The sequence below is a fragment of the Mastacembelus armatus genome, chromosome 7 (genome assembly GCF_900324485.2).
Source record: "Mastacembelus armatus chromosome 7, fMasArm1.2, whole genome shotgun sequence".
Taxonomy (NCBI): Eukaryota; Metazoa; Chordata; class Actinopteri; order Synbranchiformes; family Mastacembelidae; genus Mastacembelus; species Mastacembelus armatus.
The window spans coordinates 9635135-9641134 of NC_046639.1; positions in this window are offsets into that span (position 1 = coordinate 9635135).

The window sequence follows — 6000 nt, forward strand, 5'->3', positions numbered from 1 at the left end:
GTTCTGAGAACTTATTAACTGCAGGCCGTCATGCTACATTATATGGCACAGTACAAATATTTTGAGTGTCCCATATTCTGTCCCTTATTTATTATAAAGAATCACAATTGTCTCTTACTTTCCATTTCTGAAGTTGGCAAAAGCGTCCATCACAATTACAGCATGTGCCATGGACATTATGCAAATTACGCGATGACGTCATTCAGCGACTTCTAGCGACTTTTAGGACAGCCAATAGCTACTTTCCTTACTGACGAGTTGGCAACACTGCATGAAAAGACAGTACAAAGAAAAAGAAAGAGCGATACATGTAGAAAACAAAGGGAGAGAAACTGTAAAGTGAGACGGAGAAAGAGAGAGAACTTAGTTAATGAGAGAACATTATACATATCTACAGCCATACAGATATGTTCAGTTGTGTGTTACATGACAATAAATATTGTCAGAAAGTTTTTGAATTGTACTGAATTCATTTGATTTGACAGTCAGGTATTGATTACAGGCAGATGTTGATAAAACTACTAGGCTACTTAAATATATATCACACTAACTAGTTAGACATTATGATCTTCCGGACCTTTGCTTCAACAAATTTTCTCTAACTGGACCTCTTTAAATTTTAGTTGAATACCCCTGCTCTATTTGTTCACATTTTGGTAAACTGGTACCATTATATGTATATTGGATTGAATTGACATGACAAAAAACTTAGCTACTTACTTACTTAAAAGTTACTCTTATTGTTATTCTTGTTAATTTATACAGGCATGCACACAGTATCAGACCTCTTTTCTGTGTGAAAATGAATAAGCAAACTTCCCAAAATGTTGAACTAATCTTTTAAAATAGTGTAGCAGATTTCTTATGCAACAGCAGCACTAAGCCCAGTGAAAAACATGTCAGAATCCAATGTAATATGTGGCTCTCCACAGTTCAGATGATTAGACTTTAAATAGCACTACTGACACTAATAAGGGCAAATATCCCCTGTTATCTTTTCCTCAAGTGATAGCAGTGGATGGAGCAGTGGGTGAAGGGGGACTCAGACTCAGGGCTCCTGAGAATAAAAACAGCAGATCTGTTGGCCTGGTCATGGGCTGGCGGCTCATGTCTCGCTGTGGTGAGTCTGTTGCTGATGGTGTGGATAAGATAAGGCCTTGCAGAGATGAGTGTGACATACAGACATATAGTTTGGAAGGCTGAGGGGCCCCAGAGTGATGAAGCACGCAGTATCTGATGGGACTCATACCAGTGCTTAAAATAAACAAACTAAATTAAAATAAATAAACTAAATTAAAATGATAATTATATCTAGTTTCAATGCAAACACCATACGTAATAATCCATGTAAAAAAGTACAGATGTGTACAAATAGTATAAAAATAAAATAAAATAAAAATAATTATAAAAGCAAAAACATAAGTTGTGTTATGGCCTTCAACTGCTGCATATGTAGATTTATGATCGTAAGTGTGTGTATACAGTATTTGTGCAGACAGGCATTTATGTGGTCTAAATGCATACGTGTAAAATATGTGGTGTTTGTGTGGTGATGTTCTAGTTTAAGAGAAGAAGCTTGATTCTGATCTTATGAATCATAAGAATCATAATGGGTATAGAATCATAATGAGTATAAATGATTAGATAGTCATTTGTAATGTATCTCTTTTATATGTATCCCATCAAATATCAGCACTTACTTCTTTTGTTGTCATTCTGTTAATGAACTCTACATCTCAAACCGTACTTTGTTAGGATCCACCACACTGTCACCCTTTTGGTGGATCCAAAATATAAGTGTTTCTGTTCTTGCAACCTTCATCCAAACCCTGCAAACTTCTGCCTCTTCTTTCCTCTGCAGCGTAACCCCCATGAAACACCACAGTCAGTGTGAGGCCACCCTTCCTCACCCTACAAGGTGTGCTGGTGTGGTTTTTCATTACGAACATCAAGACTGTCAAACGCTTGTGTATATCCTAGGGGATACTGATCCAGTAGGCTCATAAATGCCCAGGCTTCTGCCATCCATTTGTTCACATGTGTGATCTCATATATCACACTTGTCACTTCTGGGCAGCTATAATCTCCTAGAAGCTTTTAGTAGAAATCCTGCTGACAGTGTTATTTGAAATACCCTGTGATTATTCATTATAGAGTTTACACTTCTGTGGGAAGAGCCTTAGAGACGAAGACACAAAGAACAACTGCAAGGACAAAAATAACTATAAGACCACATTAAGGCTACATTCTTATAAGGAAGTAATCGGACAAATTTTTCTCTTTTTTTGACTCTTGCTGACTGTGTTGCTCGTCTACATTGCCTAAAAAGCTGGTGTATTACCACTGTAATATGTTGCAAGATAATGAGATGGCTCGTAGGATGAAGTGTTCAGTATGAAAGGATAAACATAAAAAACAGTGTACTTTCACACAGTTCACAGACTGCAAGCTATAATTGTCTAAATCCTGTCAAAATCCCAGGGATGTATGTTTTCCTAGTAAATATAGACAATCACTTTACTGTACGCATTTTCTGTCTCAGCCTGCTATGTGATTACACCCATAGATGCATTTGAATGAGCATCTTTAGATGTTTTGGCAGGCTGATAAAACTGTGAAAAAAAGTAATATTTGTGGACATAAGTCTTCTGCCTTCAGACAGGTTTACAGTCTCGTGCTGGCAGGATGGATTCCTGAAGTAAATTTTCCAGACCCGGGGAGTGGAAACAACTCCCTTTCTTTTGTGAGGGAGACGAGACTCGGCTCGATATTCATCAGTGGGGATAACCTCTGACCCCAGAGTCATATGACGCTGAGTGCTGAAGATCCTGGTGAAGCCAGACAGTCTGCCTGAGACGCCATCTCTCTCTCTTCTCAACACTTTCGTTCCCTCTCTTTCTCCGAGTCTCTCCCACTCTTCCTCTTTCCTTACCTCACTTGCTCTCTTAGGGACTGTAGAAAAATTACTAAGGTTGGGAAGACAGCTGAAGCTGATGTTTGAGAAAGGTCCTGCACAGAGTTCTTAATATTTTTTGACCCACTATATCAAGATAATACAAGTTGAGTTAGTTCCTCTCATATCATCCTTAATAAATTTATGTATTCATTTGTGGAATTTTACAATTTCCTCATTGCTCCAAAGAGCTGATGCTTCTTCAGTGTCTTAAGTTACATCTTTCATGTTTGTCGTAATATATTAATTATTAACTAATTCTCTTTACAGTATGCTGCACTTTGTTCTATTTTGTTTTTATCTGTACAACAACCCTTCACATAGACTTGGCTTAGGCTTGGCTTTTCTACAGCTGAGCTTTTTTTTTTTGTAATTTCTAGTATTTTGACTTTGTTTTATGTACAAATTGTTTTCCGCAGATTTAGTACAGTTCAGAGTAAACACAATTATATTTGTTTTGAGAGAAGAATTAATACATTCTGGGTATTAAAAATGAAAAGTAGAAATGATAAGCCATGAAACACCTCCTTCCTCAATGTAGTTCTTAGAGGTTTTGTTTATCCTTGTCAAACATTTCCCTTCTCTGGTTAGACTAATGTTTTGGTCAGTATTCTGCTAATCTTGTGGCACCATTACACTGTAGTTTAGCATTTACAATTTTACTCAAATTTACCATTTAAAGCTAAAGTTACAGTGTAACAAAGTAACAAAGTTAGTGTCCTTAGCTTGTGACATATTTTCAAGAATTTAATTAAAGATTTGCATAAAATCCTTCAGATGTGATTGGCCTGCTCAGATTGGGGGTGCTATGCAGCATGATACCAAGCCGTTGATGACTGTTCACCTCAACCTTATTCTTTTGTAAACAAAATATTTACCAACTTAAACACATCTACTTTGATATTTCTCAGGTATCTGCCCATGGTCTAACAGACAGGTGCGGTTACAACCGATGGGAAGGATTAACCTCTCACACCAAATAACAGTTGATCAAAAAAAAAAATAAAAATTAGTGCACAACCCTGTTTAAGAGAAAAAGAACTGCTAAATAAATGATTACTGCCACCAATTGCATCAACTGGGGTCAACATGTCATGTTGAATTACATTATCACTTAATTTTATATTTGAGAATTTGGCTATTTGTACATGCTTATTTATAACCTTTTTTGTTTAGAAACTACAAAATATGGCAGACATAAATTACAAATCTGGGGTGAGAAAACAAATAAAAACCACATGTCTTGCCTCCCCAGAACCTTTAAATCTACCTTCCTTCAGCAGAAAGAAAATTTGCATATGCCTTTCCTTTTTGTGACACGCTTATTATTTGGTGCAGTCCCTTACTTGCCCCCTTTTGAAATACTACTGATATGCATCCCTATGTTATGCAACACCATATAATGTATTTTGTAGAAATGAAAACTTTTAAAAAAGAAATATCAGTTTGTCTCCCTGTGGTGTTCTTCCCACTCCAAACCTCTGGGATACCAGCATAGAGACAAGATGATAGGCTCTCACGTCTCCAAATAATTACAATTAGGTAGGCCATGACAGAGCTTTTCCACACTGTGCAAGAGACTGAAACAGCTGCTGACAAGCCCATCTCCTCTGAGCCATGCTCCAGTCTGCTGTGATTCTCTGATTGTGACTGTTTTTTTGGATAAGGTAGCCTCAAGCCATACCTCAAGATGATAGTCTGATAAATAAAAAGTCTAATGGGCTTCCTCCTACATTTGATTTCATTTGACCAAACCCCAGGAGCTCTCTAAATTGTTTCCATCTTGTAGCACCATACTACAGCTATTTCTAGTTGCATATGGGTGAGATCACAGTCTTTGACCTTAACATGATGCAATGGATGTCAGAGTTGATGTATTGGAAGGTTTTTATAGACATGTGCTAATTACAGAGCAACTATGGATAAATGTGAGGGTGGGAAGTATTCATACTTTCACTAATCCAGACATTTATTCACTAAACATGTAATTACCTAAAAGAAAAATGTCCCATTTACAGTACATGCACTAACATCATCAAAATGTAAAGGCAGATAATGTAGTGACTTTCACCAAGATTATGTACTAATCAGTGTTGAAATGCATTCTGCTGAGTCTACATAATGAACAGTTATAGTTATATACTTTTACCTCCTCTTTATTGCTCTGTTGTTGAATATATGTCCTTATGATGCATGGTAGCTAAACATAACACTGTGTTTAAATGAAAAGGGAGTTCTCAGGTGAGATGCAAGTGACTGCATCAAGTTGCCCCCCAACCCATTCTTATATGAGGCCAGGCCCCATACATACATTTCTGTGCACTTCATAATTTGGCAATGGCAATGTTTGAGGTATTTCAGTCAAGTGAGTCACAGCTAGAGTGGAGCCATGTGCCAAAGAGGTGTTGGGTTTGAGTGGTGCTGCATTCAGAATGAGGCAGAGAGCATGAAGTGACATGTTTTGCTGGTATAGAGGATATGGGAGATACTCCTGTAATGAGTGCTTTGTGAGATAATGGTATGCACAAGCCCACCTCCTACTATGTTTCCTCACACAGCTCCAGAGGCAGAAACATCAACAAGAACAATGCCGAAACATGTCATGTAGACAAGCTCAGGACACACATGCATGAAGCGTTTAAGGAGTGGTTGGTGGAGTGTGTAGGCAATATACCGGTAATCTGATTTCTACATGAGACATTATTGTAGAGGGTAATGTTGCAGACTCCTGACAGCTGTGGAAAGCCGTTGTTCCTTTTCATAAAAATTTTCCTACTTCTGTCTCCCATATATATTAAATAATAGGTTTGCAATTTTTCAAGTCTTCATTAAAACAGCTTTTGCTTATGGTAATCATTACTTCTACTCATACTGGTGATTATATACAGAATTGTTTCCCGACATGCTATGAATAAGAAATAATGGGGGACAAAATTTACACTCCTTTTTCTGTGGAAGTTTTAAGTTAATTTTAAGTTTATTTGATGCTACTGAGACTACCTTCCAAAATGATTGTTTTTTTTAAATGTCATATTCCCTTTTTTGTA